This window comes from Cupressus sempervirens, chromosome 5 (assembly GCF_028749045.1).
Source record: "Cupressus sempervirens isolate cs-2001-9-10 chromosome 5, ASM2874904v1, whole genome shotgun sequence".
NCBI lineage: Eukaryota > Viridiplantae > Streptophyta > Pinopsida > Cupressales > Cupressaceae > Cupressus > Cupressus sempervirens.
Window position 1 is genome coordinate 26,869,159 of NC_143122.1, and position 26,473 is coordinate 26,895,631.

The window sequence follows — 26,473 nt, forward strand, 5'->3', positions numbered from 1 at the left end:
AGAAGAATCTAAACTTGTGCTCACAAGCCACCAAGCAACCTTCTTGTTTTTCCAAGCCCACACTTACCTACTAGCTCTACTCAAACTCTGCTCCTCTCATCTACTCATTCTTCTCAATGCTAAATGACAATCACCCAAGACTCCACAAGACCCTCTACTTATACCCAACCAAGCCACAAGCCGACCTAGAAAGTTACATATTAAATTAGCCCATAGCTTTACTATCCTTCACTACTTGGGTAGCTTGCTTGCTCTATTTTGGACTAATAAAGCCCTTTTGCCTCTTCTACAACATTCACACTTGAATCACATTAATAGCTTGTTCTCTCCTTCTCATCAACTCTATAGATCCCATATCCTATATTGAAATAGGTCTAGATCAGCTCTATTTAAATATTTTATTAAGATTTTTCTAGATGCTTCCTTGTTTTGCCTCTTCATTTGATTCGTTCATCATAGAATACAAGGATATGTGATCCATATCATAATATGCATAAAAACTCTCTATAATAAACTTCTACAAGTATTACATATCTTGTGTATGTTAGTTTGAAATGCTTTACCTTAAATTAAGTATCATTCCTAACTTGAATACTAATTCTGCGTTGCTCAACACTTACTATCTTTGACACTCAACATTCACTGTATATGTTGTTGACACTCAATCTCTACTATGCTCAACACCTTTTGTGTAACTCAACAAAAATATGTTGAATTTCTCAGTAAACATTACATAAAACATACATTGGAAATACTTGGTGACCAAAGACTTACTCGGCTCCTATAGAACTCGGTATATACATGTTTATGTACAAGTCATTCTCATGACTTGGCCTATATAGAGTAGCTCAGTTGTAGTGATGCCCATCTAACTCTAGCTAGTATATTACTAAGTGTTTGACACTAATAGACAACAATAGTTAAAGATATCAACAAAGATAAGTTGAAGAGAATAAATCAAGGTAGTTCCTATGGGAAAGAGAAGCAAGATCATTCAATAAAGAATAAATCGAGTGCAGAAGGTGAACCAAAACTTGTTGAACAGAGGAAGAGAGCAGGGAAATGTGAATTTAAGGGTAATTGCTATGAATGTGGTGAAGAAGGTCACAAATCTTTTGAGTGTTCATAGAAGGCTGGTGATAGGAGAGTTTCTATTGTGAATAAAGTTGAAGGTCTAGTCAATGAGCTTGAGTAGGGAGAGAGTTTCCTAGCTCAACAAGTACTATTTGGTAAGAGGGCACTAGAACCTTGTCAAAGGAGTAATTTTTTTAGGACTCGTTGTAAGTGTGGTGGTAAAATCTTCAATGTGATTGTGGATGGTGGTAATATGGATTATCTTTTTGCTGAGGAGATGGTTCAGAAACTTGGTTTGAAGAGATTGAGACATCTTTGTCCTTATAAAATTCGTTGTTACAAGATCAACATGCTTTGGAGGTGAGGGAGCAATGTCTTATTAATTTCTAGATTGGACAATATAAGGATCAAATGTTGTGTGATATTGTGAACATGATTAGTTGTCGCATATTGCTTGGTACACCTTAGTAGTATGATTGCAAGGCTATGCATGATTGTGTCAAGAATGAGATTATTGTTGAGAAAGGTGGCAAGAAGCATTCCCTGATTCCTTTGTAGAATGAAGAACTTAGTAGGAGAAACTTGAGTATTGGTAGTTGAGTTGAGTTGAAGGATTCTAAGAGAGTTAGAGATCAACATGGAAAGAAAACATGTGGAACACCAAGGATGGATGTGAAGAAGCAGAGAAAACCATTATCTATTTCTGGAAAGGATCAAAAGAAGTGGAAAATAGGAAAGAGTATGCAAGCTAAAGACCTGGAGGACATGTATGTGAAGAACTAGTTTGGGATTTATGTGTTGAATCCCAGAAGATGTTCATCCAAGTATTGAAAACGTATTTTTGTACTTGGGGTGTCTAATGCAGGAACATCCTAGGGTAGTTAGCAATCTTGGATGTTGGAGGGATTTGACTTTGGAGTAGAGGCCTTGATCACCAAAGGGGTTGATGCCTAGTCTTTATTGAGTGTAGTTTTGGCCAAGGAGCTTGGTTAGTGAAGGAGCTCGACATATGTTGTGTTGCTCAGCACTCACTATAGTGCTCAGTATTTGTTGGTTAATTGACACCCTTGGAACTCAACAATGCTTGTGGGAGCTCGTTGATGCTTGTGGTATTTCTCAAGATAGAGTTCTTGTGGATTTGATCAATCATCTTGGCACATTTAATGTGTGAGTTGTGTGATCATGATGTGGAGTGATAGTGGGAGTTTGTGTGGACCTATTTGGGTCTTGGTTATTTTTCTCATGTGTATTTAATGGGTGTTGTAAGCCTTCTAAGGCATACCTATTTAATATCTATTATAGGTTAAATTTTCACTTAAATATGTATTTAATATAAGGGTTTATTTAATTTGTAACTTTCTAGGCAAACTTGTGACTTAGTTGGGTATAAGTAGAGGGTCTTATGGAGTCTTGGATGATTGTCATTTAGCATGGAGAAGGAGCAGCTGAGAGGAGTGAAGTTTGAGTAGAGTTGGTAGGTAAGTGTGGGCTTGGAAAAACAAGAAGGTTGCTTGGTAGCTTGCGAGCACAAGTTTATTTTCTTCTTGGGATTTTCTATCAGATTGTAGATTTGGGCTACCTAGGAGTTGGATCATGTGAGATCTTGCAAAATTACTATTGTAATTACTTTGTATTTGGCCGTAACGTGGAAGGCCTTACAACTGGATATGTTCGATGAAAATCTTATGTTTCTATTATGATAATTGTCATTTTTGTGGGCCTTAATCTCTATGTTATTGTTTGTATTCGACTATGTGGTTAATTGTTGGGGACTAGGACACCTCCTTTGGAGATTCTCTTTCCTTGTACCAGTTCACAGGAACTTCATTGGGGAAAATTGACCTCGGTTCTTCCAAAAGAAAAACACTAATCTAATAATTGTGTTTATTACCATTGGTTTAGTGAACAAAATGCCTAAAAAAACTTACCCCATAAGGTAAGTGAATTATATAGAAACACAAGTATTGATTGCAACTCTTGTGTTTTTCTATATAATTGATCTCTAGTGTTCCTATTTAAGTCAAAAAGTTTTGTTTAACATGACAGTCTTCTTTATTTTCATCTCAGATTTGGGGTCTATAAATTTTAAAATATGCTTATTTCCATGATATTCCAATTCTAGAAATGTGCAACCAAATGAAGGAAAATTCTTTTGGCATTATGAATTCTTGATGAACTAAATGGTGCCAAATCAAATTCCCAAAACTATAATCTAGATTTCAAATTCTAAAATCCCAAATCCAAGATTCCAAGGTTTTAGGTTAGGACCCATCCTTTCTATATTATGAGGGGATTTCTAAACCAATCTGATTTTTTTATTTTTTTATTTTTTTTGGGGGAGGGGTTGTGGGGGCGGTTTGAGAAAGTTAAACTAATTATCAACAAATTGTCGATTCCCCATCAAACTATCTACACAAACCATGGAATTTTGTCCACATGTTCAATGCAAGCCAGTCGTATTTTCCACCATCCATTCCAACTGTCTATCATGAATACTCCATCCCATTCTAGTCTACAATAAAGTTAGAATTTAATATGTATTTGATTATAAATAGAATAAGTTGGGCCTATGACTTGCAGAGCCCATATTTGGATTTCTCCCTTGCTTGTTTTGTTTTGTTTTTCAATTTGGCATTAGAGCAGTTGGTGCTTTAACTATTGCAAAGTGGTCACTCTCCCTGAAAAGATGTTTTTGGGACATTCATCATTCAAAGAAGTGTGGCCATGTGTAACCCTTTTCTTGGATAATAAAGAAAAACTAGGTGAAAGGATATAATTATGGTAGATGTTAATAGGATTTATCATCTTGAATTAAAAGTCAAATAAAATTTCTAAGCACAGTCTGCAACTTGATTCATTTAGCAATATAAAAACATGAAATTATGGTAGTGTGATACAAAAAGTCTAAAGATTACTCTTGTCTTCTTATTAGATTGTCTAAACATTTATAGTATGCAGACATCTTAGAAATATGTTCCAATGGTGCAATTTTTAAAAAAATTATTTTTATCGGTAAAAATCTTGACCCATATAAATTTAATTAATCAAATAAAATGCATTTTCTCCATTCAAATGGGCACTAGTAAGAAAGAATACAGAAGAAAATCTCTAGTCTATTTCGAGACAATTGTCCTACATCCAGAAACTACAAAAATTACAAAGGGCGTACCCCAGTTTTACAAATTCAATATGACCCTTATTTACATTTGCATATTCCTTTCCTAGTTTGATCTATATAGTTGTCATTGTCTCTGCTAGAGACTAGATGGGCATTCCCTCCTTTACATCTTCTTTCTTTTTGATCTCTTGTGTAAGGATTTGTCTTGAATGTATTCGGTATTTGGTATTGGTGACACCTGGTGAAATCTTTCATGTTAATTTCATCCTTCCTTCTTAGGATTTGCATGCTATCAACCATTTGAAGCTCAAAAATGCATGTTAGAAAGAGGTTAGTAGAATAAAATCCATGTGGCAAGGGGTTCAAAAATGCAATTGTGGAGATATTTCCAGTGTTATTCCGACTAGTGGTTGTCTTAGATGGGTAATTTAGAGCTTTGAGATTGAATTATAAGAGAAAAAAAGGGAGTACAAAGGTTGTGTTAGGAAGTATTTTGTTCATTAATTCTTGACTATTAGATTTGATTTATTGACATTGCAATTTTTTAAAAATCTATTATCTGTGTCTGACATAAGTTTAATTCATTACATTTGATAGATGAGTGGCTAACCCATATAGTTGGATGCCAATCTTATATATATAGATGGATGCTTGGGTATAAAAATTAATGACCACTTAATAATTTCAAAAAATAATAAGCCAAAAAGAAGTTGCTATTTTGGGGTAATATGGAATGGTTATTACCATATCGTCTTAAAATGGACACACTCCATGATAAGAGTGTTTTTCCCTCCTTTAGTGGATGTCTTGGGTCCCTCTAGTCTTTTTTTTTAATGTCATTTCCGTTCTCCTTAATTTAGGAGCCTGATTGGGCCCTTTACCCCTTTTTTGGGTCCTATTATGCAATTTCCTATTATTTCTGAACATTTTCCAAGACCCTCGGGCCCAATCCCAAGGTCTCGTCCCTTCAGAATGGAGATGAGGTTGGCCCTGCCTAAGGATAGGGATAAGATTGGTCCTGTCCTGATGGACAAATATGAGGGCAGCTTTGTCCTTGGTAGGACAAAACCCTTGGATCCCATGCACGTATCTTGGAAAATTAAAATGTTTCCTGAATATGCTCTCTCACATGTATACTCGAAATTTTGTATATAAGGAAGCATTCCCTCTTCATTTTAAATTTAAATAACCCTTTTAAATTTGTACTAAAGCATCTATTTTCAAACAAACAAACAAAATTAACTTGAGTTGTAGTGGTGTTGCAATTCCCTCTAATTTCCAACAATTGTTAGAAAAAAATTATAGAAAATAAATTTAACTTAAAGGTAAATTATTTATACATATAAAATTATATAAATATTTTCAAATTAAATTCCAACTTCGAACAGAAAGTCCCAAAACTTCAAGGTTGAGTTCCAATAACTTCCCTGGACATATTCCAAGCTCATTTAAGGCCCTCACCAAGCTATCACGCTTTGCAATTAATCAGAACAAACTGAACGGAACTATACCCAAAGAGCTGTCAGCTATCCCAGGTCTGGAATCTGTTGATCTTAGCTACAACATGTTATCGGGGTCTATTCCTCTACAAGTGTTTTCCCTGACCAATCTCAAAACTCTGGACCTTACCTACAATTCGTTTTCTGGACAGATACCTCAGAATTTCTCAAGAAGTTTTTACAGGTTGCGCTTAGGTGATAACAACTTGACTGGGAGCATCCCTCTGGCTATTTCAAATGCCCCAAATTTGGCATACCTAGAAATGAATAACAACTCTCTCAACGGTTCAATTCCAAAGCAGTTAGCAAGCTGTACTAAACTCCAGCTTCTTGATGTTGGACACAATGCCTTGGGAGGCTCATTGACCGAAGTACTACCCAAACTTCTGCAGTTGCAGCATATAAAGCTGCCAAATAATAAATTTGAGGGAGATATTCTAGATGAGCTATCAAATTTGTCAGCACTGACATATGTGGATTTGAGTTACAATCCCTTATCAGGAACCATATCTCCAAAAGTTTTTGAGCTTCAGCGGCTTCAGAATCTGCGTTTACAAAATAACCGTCTATCAGGAGTTATACCGGGGAACATAGAGGATTGCAAGTCCTTGATAGAGCTTCGATTGGGCAGTAACAAACTTAGTGGACCAATTCCAGAAGGAGTTAGCAATCTTTATATGCTGCAGATTGCTTTGAATCTCAGCCACAATTTTCTGGAAGGCAAGATTCCAAGCTCTCTATCCAACCTGATTACTCTGGAAATCTTGGATCTTTCCAATAGCAAGTTGACAGGAGATATTCCAGGATCATTATCAAACATGAAAACTCTAGTAGTATTGAACCTGTCATACAATGAATTATCGGGCATCAGTCCCCCGACTCTCTTGCACGACAAGAACATAGTTTTTAATTATACAGGGAACGCTTTCCTTACTCGAGAGCAATCTAATCAGTCTTCCACTAAGAAGAGGAAAATTCCGTCAGCAGGATTGCTAGTTAGAGTTGCTGTCGCTGGTGCCATTTTTGCCTTTGGGGCAGTCGGATTGGCAATGTTGGCATGCAAACACTTACATAGATAGAGATTCAATCTATCAGAAGCAATTCGTAAAATCCTTGAGAAAGTGGAGCATCCGGTGATCTCATATGAGGAGCTTCTTGCAGCAACCAATATATTCCACAAGTCCAATCTGCTAGCAAGAAACGGCTTTGGATCAGTGTACAAAGGATTTTTGGCTGATGGCACCCGCGTTGCGGTGAAGGTTCTCAGTTTAGTGCATGAAGAATCAGACAAGATTTTCAAAGCGGAATGTAAGGTATTGCAGAATGTTCGACACCGAAATCTTGCAAGAATCATTACCACGTGTTCCATTCTTGACTTCAAAGCTTTAATCTTTGAGTATTTCTCAAATGGAAGCTTAGAAAAGCATTTGCATCAAGAGAGCTGTAGATTAGGACTGCGAGAACTGCTGAAGATAGCCATAGATATAGCCCATGCTGTGGAATATCTTCATTCTGATTGCTTCGTGCAGATGGTGCACTGTGACATAAAACCAGGCAATGTTCTTTTAGATGAAAGCATGACAGCTCATCTTTCAGATTTTGGAATATCCAGATTAATGGGAAGAATCACGGGCAAATTCGATAACTTCAACAATAGATCTAAAAGGCTCGGTGGGCTACATCGCACCAGGTACGGTTTCTCAAATATCTAAATCTTTCGTGATAATTTATAGGTTTCTAATAGTTAGAATCGTTCCCTTCATTGCAGAGTATGGATTGAATGGCAAGATGTCTCCTCGGGGAGATGTTTACAGCTATGGCATAATGTTATTGGAAATGCTGACAAGGAGGAGGCCAACTGATAATATGTTCGACGGGGATGTGAATCTGCATAGATGGGTGAAGATGGCGTTTCCAGACAGGATTGCTGAGGTAGTTGATAGAAGCATGGCAGGGGAAGGGATTGACCAAAAGATTAATGAAGATTGTCTGATTTCACTGACGCGAGTTGGATTGCTGTGTTCAGGGGATTCACCTGAAGCACGCCCCACTATGAGAGATGTGTCCAATCTACTGCAGATCATTCAAGACGATTTCACAACAAACACAACTACTCCCATCAAACTAAGACCGACAATATCAAATTTAGTTTGGGAGAGCGATCGACCAGTAATTTGCGAGGACGTTTCAGATTACCAAAGTTCTACTTTTTAGTATACGTGTGAATCGGTTGTATTAATATTAAAAGCATCATGAAAATTACGATTTAAGATTTATATGAAATTAGTTGTATTGCATAAGAGTGTACGGTAATTATGCTATAACGATGCAGATTGTTCCAGAGAAGACCTAAGATGATGAAAAGCATCTGCCACTTGAAATTCGGTGTTTTTCATTCATTGAGTTTTACCCATCATCTTTCCACGTTGCCTATCAATGATTTCAAATAGTAACTGTAATTTCCAATATAATAGGAGTTTCACCAATTAAAAAAGCCGTTGTTTTCCGCTGCAAAATTCTGCCAAATTCCTTAGAAAATATTTTTTCTTTTGTTTTTATTTTTATTTTTAGTAGTTTCTTCAACTCTATTATGATGAGCTGATATGAAGTCAAATGTGTAATACCCCAAAATTGGCTCATTGCCATTATACCAATTCTGGTCTATTCCTGATAATTTGAAAGTCCTATTCTAATAGGCAATTTTCATTCTGCTATTCGCTACTTGACTTAATTGTTAGATGCAGAAAACTTAAATCTGCATTCATCATACTTATTATTTAATTCCTATAGTATTTACTCATATTAGTCACATTAAACCTATTGATTAATATTTAATTTAATTATTAAGTATTTATACTTTAATTAAATTATAATTATATCTTAAGGCTAATGTACTATGGAATTAAATTTATTTAATTTAATAAATACGCCTATCTTAATTAATTAAATGTAATTATTTAATTAAATGGGAAAGGTATTTCTAATTAATTAAAAGAAATTATTTAATTAAATGGAGTACTTACTTCTAAATAATTAAACAAAATTATTTAATTAAATGGGAAGCCATTCCTAATTATTTAAATGAAGTTATTTAATTAAACAAAAGTGTCTCTAATTAATTAAAGATTATTTAATTAAATAGAAAAAGTAATTATGAGAGCATATTTCATTTTATTAAATTAAATATCTCAACAAAATCTCTCTTCATTTCAAAAAGGGGAATTTCCAGTTCACTATTGATTAAAAATGAGTTAACTCAGTTAACTCCTTTTTCTACTCAAATTAAAATAGTTAACTCCTTATTTTACTCAAATTAAGTTTGTTAACTCCCTTTAATTTGAGAATCTCCCTTTATGACTGAAACTCATCTTCAATCATGACCGTTGATCTGAATCGATCTCAATAGTTGATGGATTCCAGGAGACTCTATTTAAGAGACCCTCATCTCTTCATTTGAGGAGGATGAATTGATTTTCTATCGAATTGCTGTTGAAATTCATGCTCATATTTACTTACATTTCTTGCATACATTCTCATTCTTAGTTTAATCTCATTTTAGTTTAATCGTGCATATGCTTAATCTAGTTTGCTTCATTTTATTCTTAGATTACATTGCATCTTTCATTTTTTAGATTAATCTGTATACTCATTCTTAGCTTAATTCCATTGTCAAATCCTTCGTTCTTAGAGGGTTTGGTTGCCTGCACCTCGATTTTGAGGATATTAACAAACAAAATCCCTTTAGATAGAAGACAACAGGTCGCTTTGCAGGACAAATTTTGGATGAACAATTCAATGTTCATTCCGCGATGAATCCGCAAATAAGGACCGTGTTGAAGTGTGTGTGTTAGCATAGGCCGCATTTTCACATATACATTTCTGGTGCCCACCGTGGGGCTCGAAAATCAATTTTTCTGACCTCTTTTTGTATTTTTTTAATCTTTTTTTGTTCTTTGTCCGTACTGTTCCGTACAGATTCGGATCTTCGCGCGAAACTGTTCATTTTCGCGTGAGGATCTAGAATCTTCGCGCGAAGATTCTTTCTACATCATGCGAGAAAGTTCTTTGGCGCGTAAAACTTCGCGTGAGACCTGTTTCTTCGCGCAAGCCGATTTTAATTTCGCGCTAGCCGAGTTTAATTTTGCGTGAGCCAAATTTAATCTCGTGTGAGCCAAAAAAAATTTCGCGCGGGCCGTAAAACTTCTTCGCGCAGACTGTCAGGAATTTCACGCGAAACTCTGCTAATAGAGGTAAATTTTTTGCATTGATTTGTGTGTTTTCTGATTTTTCTGCTGACTGTTCACGATTTCTAGTGTTTCTGTGATTTTTTGATTTTTTTGAACAGCATAGCAGCGGTTTGTGGAATAATGGGAAAAGCATGCTAAAGTTGTCAGAAACAGGTAAAAATCTACTAAGCGCGTTGCAAGGATCACCAAGTAATCTTCATCGGCTGATAACATTTCATTTGTATCTAAAACAAACATCTTTCATGTTGAGCTTGTGTGTTTCCTTCTGTATTTCCATTTTACAACACATGCATAAACTCATACTAGGGTGTGATCTCTGTTAGTATTCATTTAGCAGGCTTAGTCTTTAGTGATAGATCTGATTAGCTATCTTGGGTTATTGGACTCGCTAATCCACCGGCCCCTTGTTCCACCCTATGGTTGCAAGCTCAGCACCACGTTAAATAGGGGAGGGGTCTACAGGACATAAGCGTTAAAGCCTCCACAAAGCAACCCTTTTGTGCTTTTTAGAACTCACTAATTTCTGAGTTGTGGACTTGTTTTGGCTTGTGTGAGGGGTTAAATGTTCTACATCTTTGGACTCACCTCACATTAGTTAAAGTGTTAAGTGTACCACCTTGTGCTTTTTGATTACTTTTAGATAGATTTGCTTTCAGGAATTAACATCTGTACACACATAGTAATTAAGCCCCCATGAACACTATTTGTGGATCTTGAGGGAGTGGGTTCCTAGTGAAACTCCTCTCTAAGATGGATTCCTTATGGGTGGGGAGGATACTTTGAGCATCTCGTGGATAGATGAATCTTCAACTTGTTGATTAAGGCATCCTTTTTCCAGAGAGGTTGATAGATCACAGGAAGATGATATCATAGATCTTTAAGAGATAATCTTACTCTAGCGTGTCGGATTAATCTGTTTGTTCTGATTGGGCTAAAGGTGAAAAGGTGTCAAAACCTTGAATCTAGAAGCTAAGTCCCCTTGTGGTATACTATTGTGAGTCGGTCACCTTTAGAGAGGGTTAACCATAGCAGAAAATCCCTTTACAAGTAAAACTGTGAGGACGAAACCTCAAGCGATAATAGCCATTTTCTCCATGGTAGTGACAACTGCTATATAAATGTCCTTGTGGAAGAAATCTCCATGGGTGTGGTTCATTGTGGGTTGTCAGATCTCCCTAGCAGCTCTTGAAGATTAAGTTCTCAGACTGTGTCAAAACCTCAGTGCGTCGGGATTGGAGGTCACCCTTGTGAGCCATAAAAGTTGCAGAGTCAAACCATTATTAATTACCTTAGAGAAGCCAACTTTTATTTTCTAGGAATGTGTGTGATGATTGCAAAACTCTTTGAAAATGTACACAAATAGCTCTCTTAGGGATTAGCACAAACTAAGTCACTTGATTGTTCATGCGCAAGGTTGCTTTTGCCCTTGCTCATTGTTTTCAGACGTGCTTGAAATCACTTGCTTGCTGTTCTACATGCTTGTTTATCTACCTGGTTATTGGATCGATCAAAAATTTTGTCAAAATTAGTCGCTGTTGTGAAACTGTTCTGTCCTTTCGCGCAAAATCATTTTGGTCTCACACGAAATCATTTTCTCTCGCACGAAATCATTTCGCTCTCATGCGAAGCCATTTTGCCCTCGCGCGAAATTAAAGTTCTGTTGTGCATCTTCGCACGATCTAGAAAACATTCTCGCGTGAAATTAAAAATTGTTACTGATCTTTGCGCGAGACAGAAACATGTTCGCACGGCCCGTAAAACTTCTTCGCGCGACCCGTAAAGTTTTTTTGTGCGAGATTTTGTATCAACATTTACAATCTGGGTCTGTTCTAGCTATTTGTGGCCCACACGCTGTGCTTTTCTGCATCCATTTATCGCTCTCTGTTTGCAAACAGTCCTGGAATAGCGACACTTTGCTTAATTGAAAACTTGTGTCTTATACCTTGACTAGTCTTGTCTCATACGTAATCTTGGTCCTCGTCTTAATGCTTGCCATACTTTGTGCTACAGTGGTCATAATCTCTAGCTGTTCTAGCCTTTAAATCAGACCATTTATGCCTTAGTGAACAGCATTCTTGCTACTATCTTGTCCTTTTTGAGACTCAATCTTAGTATAGTCCTTGTCTAGGTTCTAGCTTCTTGTCCTTGCCTATGACTGTCACAACCAGAAGCGGCAATGTGTTTTATCTTGATAACATTAGACGTGGTCGTGCTAGGGGTCGTAATCACAGGAAAGGTAGCTTACCTTTCACTACATAATCTATATTCAATTTGGCTAGTGAGGCGTCTTCACAATCTTCCTGACCTGCAAGGTCATCTCAAGTTCAACGAACATTTTCCGATTTGCAACAAATTAGGAATCCTTTTTACCAAAAGGATACTAAAATAGGTAGGAGTCTTGCATTCTCAAACACAATATATGACCCTTTCTCCATGGACCCTTTTCAAACACAAAGTACGAAAATTGAACAAGTTCCTATAATGACTAATCATGAACCTGAACGGGGTAGCCATAGTCGATATCAAGAACAACCTAGGGATGACAAGGAGAAAGAGAAAGAAAATGACACTGATGAAAAACAAGAAGAGGTGGAAATCCTTCCTGAACACATAGCAAGATGTTGAAGAGACAAAAACTTTCAAAAGGTCATGGGAATCCTAATCAACGAAGAGAAAGAAAAGTACTTTCTCAAACTCACCCAAGAGGGAGCTAAACTGCCCACACATTTTGATGTGGAGACCATTATCACACGTGAAGAAGAAATTAAGACCACTAACCTCCAAAAACAACTAAAAATTATGCAAGACCAATTGGCTCAGATGATGCATGAGAAAGAGAAACCCAAAAAGACATACACATTGGATGCTCTTTGTCCATTTCTATTTGACAAAAGTATAAACATGCCGCCTTTCCCAAGAGGTGTAGAACTACCCAAATATGACAAGTACTTTGGTACTACTGATCCCCAAGATCACTTGCAGGAATTTGGTGCTTTGTCTATGGAGTTTATACACAATCAAACTTACCTCATGCGTTTATTCCCTAGAAGCCTAGGAGGTCAAGCTTTGGAGTGGTTCTCACATTTACCTCCTGGTATCAAGATGTTTGACGAAATTGCTAATTCATTTGTTCAGAAATATTCTCATAACATTTGACATCCTGTAAATATTTGAGATCTATGCAATCTTAAACAAAAGGTTGGTGAGCCTTTTCTCACTTTCCTCCAACGGTGGAGACAACTTTATACTAAGTACTCCCGTAAAATCCCAAAAACGGAGAAGCTCGACATTTTCACTGATAACCTCTTACCTGATTTCGGGTATAGAGTCCAACTACAAGGTCCACGTACCTTTGAAGACATGATTACACAGGCTATCCGTATCGAAGAATTTATGGTCAAGAAAGGTGAGCTCACTCTTCAGAGAGACTCAAAACAAAGTTCCACTTCCAACAGGGATAAAACCAAACATGTAAACAAGAACCGAGAAATTGTACATGATGGGGTTGTTGATAATGTCACACCAAAACCTACTAAAGCAGCATTTAATCTCACAAACTGCTTCAAAGTGGCCAAAAGTGCTGAGAAGCCTCCTAACAATAAAATGTCTGGGAACAAATCGAGAAACTCATGGGCAGCACAACCCAAGCGAGAGTATACGCCTTTAGGAGAACCTTTGGATGTGGTTTACAAAACATTGCTACAACACAAACTTATCTCACCAATGGATAACCCTCGTCCCTATGATCCACAACCACGTCCACCATGGTGGAATGAGACCTCATTTTGTGAGTATCACCAAAACAAGGGACATAAAATCACCAACTGTATAAACTTACATCATAAAGTCCAAGACATGATTGATGCTAGTGAACTTGTGGTAGATGGACATAACAAAAATTCGGACCACAAGGCATTCAAAGAGCCTTTCCCAGCTTATGAAAAAGGAGAGACTTCAAAACCATAACCCTACAATAAGGTCAACTATACGTATTCCAATGATGACAATGTCATTCACATGGTTGAACCTGTAGATTCTAAATACTGTGACGTTATTACCATAAAGGGGAAGCAAGATAATGATAAACCCAAGACACCATTTTTCTTGAGAGGCCCTATTTCCAATAACATGGATAATGCATCTTCGCAACACTGGGCTAACGCTATTACTCGCTCTCATGCGAAATTGGTGCTCAAAGGCCCTATGCCTCCTACTTCAAATCTTGAACAACACAAGGACAAAGCCTTTGCTAGTCCATCCGGTAAAGGTGCAAAACACATGACGAACTTGACTGCAACCAGTTATAGTGTTCTAGATCAATTGAAATGAACCAATGCTCACATTTCTATATTTGAGCTGGTTAAAATCTCGCCTGCTCATAGGAAAATTTTGGACAAAGCCCTCACTAAGGCAAACGTTCCTCAAGATCTTGATCTTGAACGATTTCAATCCATGGTAGGTCACTTGACCTCACCTCATCTTATGACCTTCTCTGAGGAGGATGACAACTCATTGAATCACCCACACAATCAGCCTCTACACATTGAGGTTATGATCCACCAGACACGTGTTCGTCGGGTACTCATTGAAAATGGCGTTGGCCTAAATATTGTTTCTGCGGCTCTGCTTAGACAATTGGATTATTCTGAGGACTCTATTGATCCTCGACGAAAGATCTCTATTAAAGCATATGATGAAGTAGAACGAAAGTCACTAGGTCTTGTGACTTTACCAATTCACATCGGTCCTGTCAAAGGGGATGTCACCTGTCAGGTGCTTGACATTCCCTTAGCCTACAACATTCTATTGGGATGACCATGGATACATGAAATGCACGTTGTGCCATCCACATACCACCAATGCATTAAATTCCCATTTCATGGCTCTAAAGTTACTATTCCTGCAACTACTAGCTACACTTGCAATATGCTCAAAGCCGTTGATTCTTTCATCCCTGCTAACCGTGAGTCTACTGATTGTCACAAAAATAAGCTAAAACAAATTGAGCAGGCATTTAAATTGAAAGAAACCGGTATGGGAGAGTACCACATGGAACTAGTGTTATCATTAACATTAATTCCAGAGTCCCCTCACCATTTCGAGAGACCCTCAGTAGCAAAGAAGCCATTCATGTTGACACCTCAGACCAAGTTTAATGGCTCTTTTGTCAAAGCTACAGTTCCCTTAGAAGATGAAAGCGAAAACAGAGCCATTGCTGCATGACTTTACAAAGAAGAGTCTCCAGTAGACCTAACAGAATAAGTTCGAGAAATCACTCCTAAGAAGTATGGATCTGGTCTTAAGCTTATGAAGCATTTTGGCTACAAGGGAACCAGCCCTATTGGGTGCAATAACAATGGTTTAATAGATCCTGTCAAAGAAATAGCTTGAAGCAACAATGACACAACTGGCCTAGGGTTCAAGAAGGTCCCTTTCCATTTGGGATCCAATAAATTCATACCTATACCTGAGAGTTCATCTGAAAATGAGTCAGAATCAGAATCAAGTACTCAAGAGGAAGAATCTGATGATGAGGATTCTTACCCTCATCCTATTCCTTATGATCTTGCTAAATTCTTTGCTGAGCCAGATGACTTTGTGCCACATGTTAGCACTGTGGATGATACTAGTGATTCTTCTAAGGACAATACTGAGCAACTCAAATATCATTCAAAAAAGGGGGAATCTAGTCAGTAATGCCATATTGAGTATTTGTGTAAGAATCCAGAGGCTGAAGGAGAGTATGTCCCTATCACTGTCGAGGAGTTCTATAGTCTCTCACCATGTAGCACCGATTCTCATGAATATGAATTTGACAATCTTTCAGAAGTGACTACTGATAAAGACATTGACCAAGTGCATGTCTATGAAAATCAAATCGAAGTGAGTGAAACATCTAGGGATAGGTCACAGGGGTCTGATCCAACTAGTGTCTTAGAGTCATCAATTACTAACATTCATACTCTGAGACATTTGAATACACCTGTGGGTGAGGTCGTCGTAGGTCTCAAATTGCTGGTCCACGCATTTAATAACTATACTATGAATGCAATTGAACCAACCACTACTCTCTCACTCGCACATCTCGAGCTTATAGACTGGAACCCCAATGCATCTAACGAAGTCCCCATGTTCCAGAATGACTATACTCTTGCCTGTTACCTAAACGCTATCGAACCTGTAACGTCTTCCACCAATGAGCAGAGCGTCAACATGACTGAAGCCGATATCAAATATCTTAGTCACATAATTAAAAAGAAAAAATGCAAGAGGTCCGATGGTGAAAACCACATTGTGGCAGTGTCGGATCCAAAAAAAGTAAAAAACAAAAGATGTATCCAAGGGTGAAAACCTCTCTGAGGCGCCCGTGGATGAGATATTTGATGTCCTTCCCAGTCACTTTCAGGAGAGATCATCAGTGTTAATAGAGCCAACACAACCAATTAACCTAGGCACAGAAGAACATCCTCATGTGATACATCTGGCTCAGTCATTGTCAACTGAAGAAAAGGAACAATTCATTGCCTTTTTCAAGGGAAAGAAAATAAATTTTGCCTAGACATATTCTAACATGCTAGGATTGGATCCTGATCTTATTATGCATCACTTGTCCATAACACCAAGCATAAAACCAGTTAAACAGAAGCTTCAAAAAATGCATCCTCATGTTGCATTACTAGTCAAAGCCGAATTGGAGAAACTTTTGAAGGCTGGTTTCATTCGTGCAATTGATTATGCTGAATGGATATCCAATATTGTCCTTGTGTCCAAGCATGATAAGTCTATCAGAGTTTGTATAGGCTTCCGTGATCTTAACTTGGCATGTCCTAAAGACGATTTTTCGCTCCCTAATATTGATATGATCGTGGACATGACAGCTGGTTATGAGATGTACTCACTTATGGATGGTTTTTCTGGATACAATCAGATAAAAATTGTTCCAGAAGATCAAGAGAAAACAACTTTCACATGTGCATGGGGAACCTTTTGTTGGAATGTGATGCCATTTGGTTTAAAGAATGCTGGAGCTACATATCAGCACGCTGTTACTACAATTTTCCATGACATGATGCATAGAACTATGGAGGACTATGTTGATGATACTTTGGTCAAAAGCGCTAAACGCAATACTCATTTACAAGATTTGGGACCAATCCTAGATCGTATGGAAAAGTTTAGTCTTCAGCTCAATCCTAAGAAATGCGCATTTGGTGTCACATCAGGAAAACTATTAGGATATATTGTTTCTGCAAAGGGAATTGAAGTAGATCCAAAAAAAAGTACAAGCAATAATGGACATGCCACCACCTTGAAACATCAGTCAGATGAGAGGACTACAGGGAAGGCTTCAATCTATTTGTAGATTTATTTCACAATTGGCGGATAAATCACAACCCTTAACAAAGACCTTACATAAGGGTGTGAAATTCAATTGGAGCCAGGATTGTGAGCAAAGCTTAACATAGATTAAACAATATCTTGTCAATCCACCAATCCTGATGCCTCCTATGCATGGGAAACCTTTGCTTTTATACATTTCAGCCACTGAAACATCTTTGGGAATCCTGTTGGCTCAGGAAGATAATGGTAACAAAGAAAGAGCTATTTATTACTTGAGCCAAAAATTGGTCTCTTATGAGAAAAACTATAGTATTATTGAGAAAGCTTTCTTGGCAGTTGTCTTTGCTTCCCAAAAGTTGAGACACTACATGCTTGCCCACACTACACGGCTTGTGGCTAAAATAGATCCATTAAAGTATTTTCTCAGTAAGGCAGCTCTCACAGGAAGATTGGCTAAATGGGTCATGATACTAAGTGAGTTTGACATCCAATATGTTGAACGCAAAGCTATAAAGGGACAGGCAATTGCAGACCAGCTGGCTGAGGCACCCATAAAAAGTCTTCTACCAATAAACATTGATTTTTTAGATGAGTCAATTCTAACACTCACTCACCATACATGGGTTATGATCTTCGATGGATCCTTCACACAACAAGGATCAAGTGCTGGATTACTTTTCATCACACCACAGAAATAGTCATTGCCCAAAGCATACAAGATTATGTTTCCTTGTACAAATAACATTGCTGAATATGAAGCTTTGATCAATGGTATGAAAATTGTAGCTGAATGGAGAGTAGATCAATTGGATATCTTCGGTGACTCTGAGCTTGTCATCAACCAAGTAAATGATGTGTATCAAACAAAGGATGAAAAAATAATTCCTTACAAACGCATGGTTGATGACTTGATGAAATATTTTTCACACATCACCTTCCAACAGGTTCCACATGTAGATAATAAAGTGGCTGATGCCATGGCCACTCTGGCCTCCCTTCTACAAATGCCAAAAAATGATCTCCGACATGAGTTCTTGGTGGAAGCATTACACTACCCAGCCTATGACACACCTGATTCCAAGATGATCTGTTCTATTATAGGACAAGAATCATCCTGCTACCATCACATCTATTCCTACCTTCGTAATCAAACCATTCTGGAAGGTCTGACCCAGAATGAGAAATGTTACCTAATTTGTAACGCTTCACATTATGTCATTATTGCTGACGATCTGTATAGGAGAGGTCTCAACGGAACACTTCTTAGGTGTTTAGAACCCGACGAGTCTAAACGTGCACTAATTGACGTTCACGAAGGCATTTGCAGATCTCATTCCAATGGCCTAACACTAGCTCGCAAACTCCTTCATGCTGGTTACTACTGGCCTAAAATGGAGCAAGAAGCTATTAAATATGCTAGGTCCTACAAACAGTGTCAACTACACGGGAATCTCATTCACGCTCCAGCTAGAGAGTTGATTCCCTCTACTACAACATGGCCATTTCAACAATGGGCCTTTGACTTGGTGGGACAGATTCACCCAACCTCTTCTAATGGACATAAGTTCATTATCAACGCCACAGATTATTTCACGAAATGGGTAGAGGCAGTCCCTCTCACAATTGCTGATGGAAAAACTGTAGCACTTTTTATCACAAACTACATCATCTGTAGATATGGTATACTATCCTTAATCATTACTAACAATGGAGGACAATTCAAAAATAAAGACCTTAAGGAACTGTGCAAGAAATTCAAAATTACACAACATTGGTCTTCTATTTATTACCCCCAGGGTAATGGCCAAGCTGAGGCATCCAATAAGGCGATCCTCAAAATTCTTCATCGCACAGTCAGTAAGTCAGGGCGAGACTGGCATCTCCAGATCAATCCAACCCTATGGGCACATAGAACAAGCATTAGAACTCCAATGGGCACGACTCCTTTTGCGTTGGTATATGGGGCGGATACTCTGTTTCTGATAGAGGTCGAGATTCCTACCTTGAGAATCTCTATAAAAGGTCTTATCACAAATGATGACTATAGGATAGCCCGGCTTCAAGAACTTGTGTTGCTGGATGAACGACGACAAGTAGCCTGTGATCATCTAAGAGCATATCAACAAAGAATGGCAAGAAGCTACAATAAGAGAATTAGGCCACGTGACTTCTAGCTGGGTGATCTCGTCCTAAGAGAGAATCCTAAGAATCAAAAACAACGAATGCAAAAGGGAAAGTTTGAACCAAATTGGCTAGGTCCTTACATCATTACTGCAGTATATGGATCTGGCGCCTGTCAACTTTCCACAACTAAAGGAGAGGTGCTTAAAGAGCCTATGAACACTCTCCACCTGAAGCGGTTTTACAATTGATTCAATCTCAGCAAGCTCTCTGTACATATCTAAATGTCCTGAAAAAAATCCTAAAAATCAGAAAAAGTCCTGAAAAAGTTGTTACCCTGGTAAAAACCTAGCAATAGGTGCCTTCGTAATACCAAAAAAAAAAAATCCTGCCAAGAAGGTGAAAACCTGGTAAACAAGCGCCTCTTGTCAGTCACTTTCATGCTTTTGCTTTCCTGCTTTTCCTACTCATGTATCCATGGATTGAGTCTTGTCATAGCTCAGGGGCATCCCCTCCTTAGTGTCACTCTTTTCGAGATTCTCGTCAAGGAATCTCCCACGTGATAGTCACCAGTCATTCTAACTGTGTCTGCCTACTGTCGCCAGTGTCACTCTTTTCGAGATTCTCCTCATAGAATCTCCTACGCGATAGTCACCAGTCGTTCTAACTGCGTCTGCCTACTGTCGCCAGTGTCACTCTTTTTGAGATTCTCCTCATAGAATCTCTTTTGCAATGGTCACCATTTGTTTCAGTTGTGTCTGCCTACCATTGCTTGGGTCATATCTCAAGATTCCTTTATGGAAGATCTCTTTTGCGTAAGTCACCAGTCATCCTGGCTGTGTCTGTGACTGCGTCTGCCTACTGTTGTCACCCTACTGAAGAGATTTCTTTCTTACATATTCTGGACATTGACACTTGAAATCAATCCCGAAAACATTAAACTCAATGATATACTTGTTTGGATATGCTGAGCATTTTCTTTGTTTTCTTTGTTTTTCTTTATCATTTCCCTTTGAGCAACTTGATGATGTCATCTTCGACTAGAGAAGTAATGACTGGGGGCATGATCTTCTTCTTTGCTTTCTGTTTGTGGTTTAGTTCCAATAAGTTGATCTATTCCTATAAGAGGGGTGTCCACTATAAGAGCCTCTATCTCGTATTGGATGGCCATGTGTACCTCAACTCCTTTTATACAGATACGTCAATAACATTGGTTCTTCTCCTTGTTTGTTGGAGTGAACTCTTCATGCTATAGTACATACTAATACTTGTCCTGTTAAGTGAACGTACGTGCCACTGCAAGTATATCTAGCACACTTCTGTCTTAGGTTACGGACTAAAGGGTCGTTGCGGACAGAATGAATGCTGAATACTTAGCATAAGAGGGATCTCTCGTGTGTTTGGTGTGCATGTCATGCAAGCAACATTCAAGTCATCCTAGCATTCATGCTTTGATGCTTATGTTAACTTGCTACATTAAAAGGGACAAATGTTCTGGTCATTCTGGCTTCTTGTGCCTCGAATGCTTACATTTAATCCCAAAAAACTAATAACGTATGTTATATTCATATTTCCATGATTGCAATATCAGTGGGAATTGTATAACCTACGAGCTTTGTTCTATATCTGGTGATGATTAAATATTGAGGCTTGGTAACCAGACCTAGGGTTGCATTTAACATAGTCTTGCATTGCATACTTCACTTGCATAAGCATGCGACTCAATTGCAAATCTACTTTCACCTTCTCTAATGAGGGATTGCTGATCTCTTCAAAGTATCATGTTCTTTCATGAACTGCACAAATGATTGATTAATCATCGTCTTGGCTACTTTGGTTGCTCTGAACCCATTTTTCGAGATCAAATTCAAAATCTGACACACTTAAGTGGCTCAAAATGCATTTAAAATTTTTTTGTGCAATCCAAATTTCTCTAATACTTTGCAATTCTTGGAATATTTTCAACTCAAACTTGGTCTTTTGGATCTCAAAATCACTTCAGATCAACTTTTACATTTCTTCAGATCATTCAAATCTCTCCAAATTTCTTTAGATCATTTTGATATCTTCAAATTTCTTCAGATCATTCTGATCTCTTTATATTTCTTTAGATTGTTATGATCTCTTCATATTTCTTTAGATCATTCTGATCTCTTCATATTTCTTCAGATTGTTTTGATCTCTTCATATTTCTTTAGATCATTCAGATCTCTTCATATTTCTTTAGATTGTTTTGATCTTTTCATATTTCTTTAGATCATTCAGATCTCTTCATATTTCTTCAAATCATTCTAATCTCTTCATATTTCTTCTGATCGTTCTGATCTCTTCTTTATTGTTCAGATCATTCTGATCTCTTCTACATTTTATTGAATCTTAGATTTCTTCTATATCTATTTTTATATTGCTTCACATCATATTTCTGGTGTGTCATCTTTCAAATTTGCTCTCGAGGGGGTAGGATGATTACATCATTGAATACCTATTGCTTGGGGCATCTGGTTCCCATCTTATGTCCTTATCACTTGGGGCATCTCATCACTCAGGGCATTTTGTTCCCTTCTATCTGGCATCTCTGCCATCTATCTTAGCTTTTCATCAATTGATCAACCTTATAACAACTCTTCTCAGAGTTTGATAGACAGGTATTGGGATAGTCTAAACCCTGACTCCTGAGGATCAAGCCTCATTCTGGGGATGATTCTATGACTCATGATGGACCTTGTTATCTTTTATCAATCTCAGGTATCTAGGTGTTCTATCTGGATCCTTGAAGGTTAAGCTCCATTCTAGAGATAATCTTCTAAATGCTATTACTCTCAGGTATCTAGGTGTTCTATCTGGATCCTTGAAGGTTAAGCTCTATTCTGGAGATAATCTTCTAAATGCTATCAATTTCAAGTATCTAGACATTCTGTTTGGATCCTTAAAGATTACGCTTCGTTCTAGAGGTAGTCTTTTAAATGCTATCACTGTTAGGTATCTAAGTGTTCTACTTGGATCCCTTAGGATTAAGCTCTGTTCTAGAGATGGTCCTTAAAAACTTATCAATTGGTCTCCATGTCATCAACTTCAGAACCAATCTCATCTTTGCATCATGCTTTCTAATTTTCTTTGAATTAAACATGCTGCTCACACATTCATTCAAAGAGGGGCAAAATTTAATACCCCAAAATTGGCTCATTGCCATTATACCAATTCTGGTCTATTCCTGATAATTTCAAAGTCCTATTCTAATAGGCAATTCTCATTCTGCTATTCGCTACTTGACTTAATTGTCAGATGCAGAAAACCTAAATCTACATTCATCATACTTATTATTTAATTCCTATAGTATTTACTCATATTAGTCACATTAAACCTATTGATTAATATTTAATTTAATTATTAAGTATTTATACTTTAATTAAATTATAATTATATCCTAAGGCTAATGTACTATGGAATTAAATTTATTTAATTTAATAAATACACCTATCTTAATTAATTAAATGTAATTATTTAATTAAATGGGAAAGGTATTTCTAATTAATTAAAAGAAATTATTTAATTAAATGGAGTACTTACTTCTAAATAATTAAACAAAGTTATTTAATTAAATGGGAAGCCATTCCTAATTAATTAAATGAAGTTATTTAATTAAACAAAAGTGTCTCTAATTAATTAAAGATTATTTAATTAAATAGAAAAAGTAATTATGAGAGCATATTTCATTTTATTAAATTAAATATCTCAACAAAATCTCTCTTCAGTTCAAAAAGGGGAATTTCCAGTTCACTATTGATTAAAAATGAGTTAACTCAGTTAACTCCTTTTTCTACTCAAATTAAAACAGTTAACTCCTTATTTTACTCAAATTAAGTCTGTTAACTCCCTTTAATTTGGGAATCTCCCTTTATGACTGAAACTCATCTTCAATCTTGACTGTTGATCTGAATCGATCTCAACCGTTGATGGATTCCAGGAGACTCTATTTAAGAGACCCTCATCTCTTCATTTGAGGAGGATGAATTGATTTGCTATTGAATTTCTGTTGAAATTCATGCTCATATTTACTTACATTTCTTGCATACATTCTCATTCTTAGTTTAATCTCATTTTAGTTTAATCATGCATATGATTAATCTAGTTTTCTTCATTTTGTTCTTAGATTACATTGCATCTTTCATTTTTTAGATTAATCTGTATACTCATTCTTAGCTTAATTCCATTGTCAAATCCTTTGTTCTTAGAGGGTCTAGTTGCCTGCACCTCGATTCTGAGGATATTAACAGGCAAAATCCCTTTAGATAGAAGGCAACAGGTCGCTTTGCAGGGCAAATTTCAGATGAACAATTCAATGTTCATTCCGCAATGAATCTGCAAATAAGAACCGTGTTGAAGTGTGTGTGTTAGCATAGGCCGCATTTTCACATATACAAAATGAACCTACTAACCAAATTGTTTCAGAATTGTCTTCACTAAACAATTATGGAGATAACATATCCAAGGGTGAACTAATTGATACAATACCTTTTCTTGCCAATACAATTTCTTTAAAATTCTCAACACATCATCAACATCATCCTCAACTCTAATCGCATAAAATTTGCACCCAAAGTTTGCATAATATAATGATACTATGATCACACACATGATGATTACAACTAAGAAAAATATCTTTCCTGTACATACCAAGACTTAAAACAACTAATTGAATCTACCTTGTGGCTTCGCTAATGTAAAATGGAAAATATTTTACCATCATAAGATATTACAATTCAGTTCTACATACTATAATATATATTGCATCAAATAAATACAACAATCAACTTCATAATCAACATATGATACATTAAACTTCAGTGATCATCACTGATTGATCAATCAATTCTACTATCTTGAACATATCAATAATAATATATCTCCAACCTAAATCCAAGACTATTGAACAATCTTCAACCTAATTGAATAAATACCACTCAAATATTAACATAATATTCTCTATATATTGGCCTACAACTAGTCTTCTGTAAAACTTTTGTAACTAACTCAAATCTTTGAATTACTTTCTACAAACTTAGATACATTATAAAGACAGCTCCAAACATGATTCTGACCTCACAAACACAATATGACAACTATTGACCATGTTGAACAAAATACTCTTTGCAACTCTAATTGTTCCAACTAGAAAGCCAATATGTTGATATCAATGACAAACCAAGTCATGAATGCAACACATAAACACTCAATCATCTCTCCAAACACAAATCAATGAATGTCCTTTAACTAAACTCAAATCTATGCTTTTACCTAACCATAAGTGGTTTATAGGTTGTGAGAACAGTATAAAGGAGGGCCTAGGGAGGAGTTTGAGCATTGAGTTTTTTTTTTGCAAGACTAGGTGCTAGAAGGATTTGAGAGAAGTTCCTCCAAGTTTGACTTGATGTGATACTCTTGCAAGAACTTACATTACATGTTTGTTTAATCTTTGTTGATTTGACTACATTATGTAGGTCCTATAATATGAGATTTTCATTTTGTAGGGCTTTCCCCATGATAATCACTGTGTTATGTGTGTTTATTGTTGTTTCATTTATGCTCCTATTTGTCTCTTGATATCTTTATAATTTATTTAATCTAATATTTTCTTAGTTTCCCTCTCAAGATTAACCTAGGAACTAATTTTGCATGCCTTTGCATCCTTGCAAAAACGACAACCAATGTGAGAGGGAAAGAAATCTTCTTTTGTGATTTGAGTCATTAAAAATTGTAAGAGGAGTTTATAGTTGAACATATCAAAAAACAAATTAACATAAAACAAAATTTAATATTTTAAGCTATCAAATAATAAATTAGTAGTGCTACATTCCAAAAAAAACCATTTCATATTCCATTTCAATATATCTCTATAATATTTAGTGAATTAAATTTTAAAGCAAAGACTTTGGCACAACTTAATAGGTACACTCGAAGCATTGGCTCACTTTGGTGTGCTAGCTCATGGGGACCAGTAAAAGCACCCTATCCATGTGTCTTCAATTTCAACTTTTCGCATTCAACAAATTTCATTTCCATTCTAGTTAACTTTGTGTTATTCCTTAGTTCATGTTCTTTGCAGCCTTTTCCATCTCACTTTCATTAATTCAAACATTTTATTTAAGTTAACAAAGGTTTATGTTCTTGAAATTTACAAAAAAGGAATATTATAAATTTTAATTAAAACATTATTTATTTTTTAAGAATATTATTTCTGCAATGTAAGAAGAATATAATGAATACTATTGGGAGTATTTAGTTATTTAGTTTTTGTCTATTAGTATTTATTTTATAATTAAATTAAATTTTACCTTTTTGAATAATTTCAAAGATTCTTGAAAATGAAAATGAAATAATAATTTTATGATAGATTAAAAATTATAATTTATTTAAGTAATTTTATTATCTAAAATAAGTATTGGTTATGTTTGAATTCTATAGAATCATGACTTGTAGTTTTGGATTTTACAATTATCTATTCATATAATTATTTCAAATATTTTCATATATAAAAATTAAATAAAAGATAAACATTAAATTTAAAGTATTGATATGATAAGGCAAGAGCCTACAACACAATGGTAAATTATGAGTTTCTTATGTGAGAGGTCTTGGATTTGAGGCTACTTTAACTTAATAAATAATAAAATAATAATTAATTACAACACATAATAATAAAAAATAATCTTGACTTCAACCTCTTAATTAGAAAAAAAATGATATTCTATTAAAAAATAACATATAATATTAGTTTTATAGATATCCTCAATATTATATTATAAAAGAATATTTTGAATAAATATATATCATTATAATATATCTTAAATACCATATTTTGAAAGAATAATTTGAAAAAATGTATAAATTTATAATATAAAACAAGACTTCTTCAAACCCAATAATAACATAATTAAATTTAAGAAAATTTGACTTTTGAATATCTAACAATAGTCATATCTATAGAATATTTGATAAATAATAGTCACACCTAAATCCTATTAAATATTATATAGATATGGTTATTAATAACATGGTTAAAATTAATATTTTTT

The 26,473-nt window shown here is 36.0% G+C and overlaps 1 pseudogene; it reads left to right on the forward strand.

Annotated features, from left to right (window-relative positions):
- LOC149554414 (uncharacterized) overlaps positions 1-7,905 on the forward strand; it is a 42,222-nt pseudogene extending 34,317 nt beyond the window's left edge.
- The last annotated feature ends 18,568 nt before the right edge of the window (positions 7,906-26,473 follow it).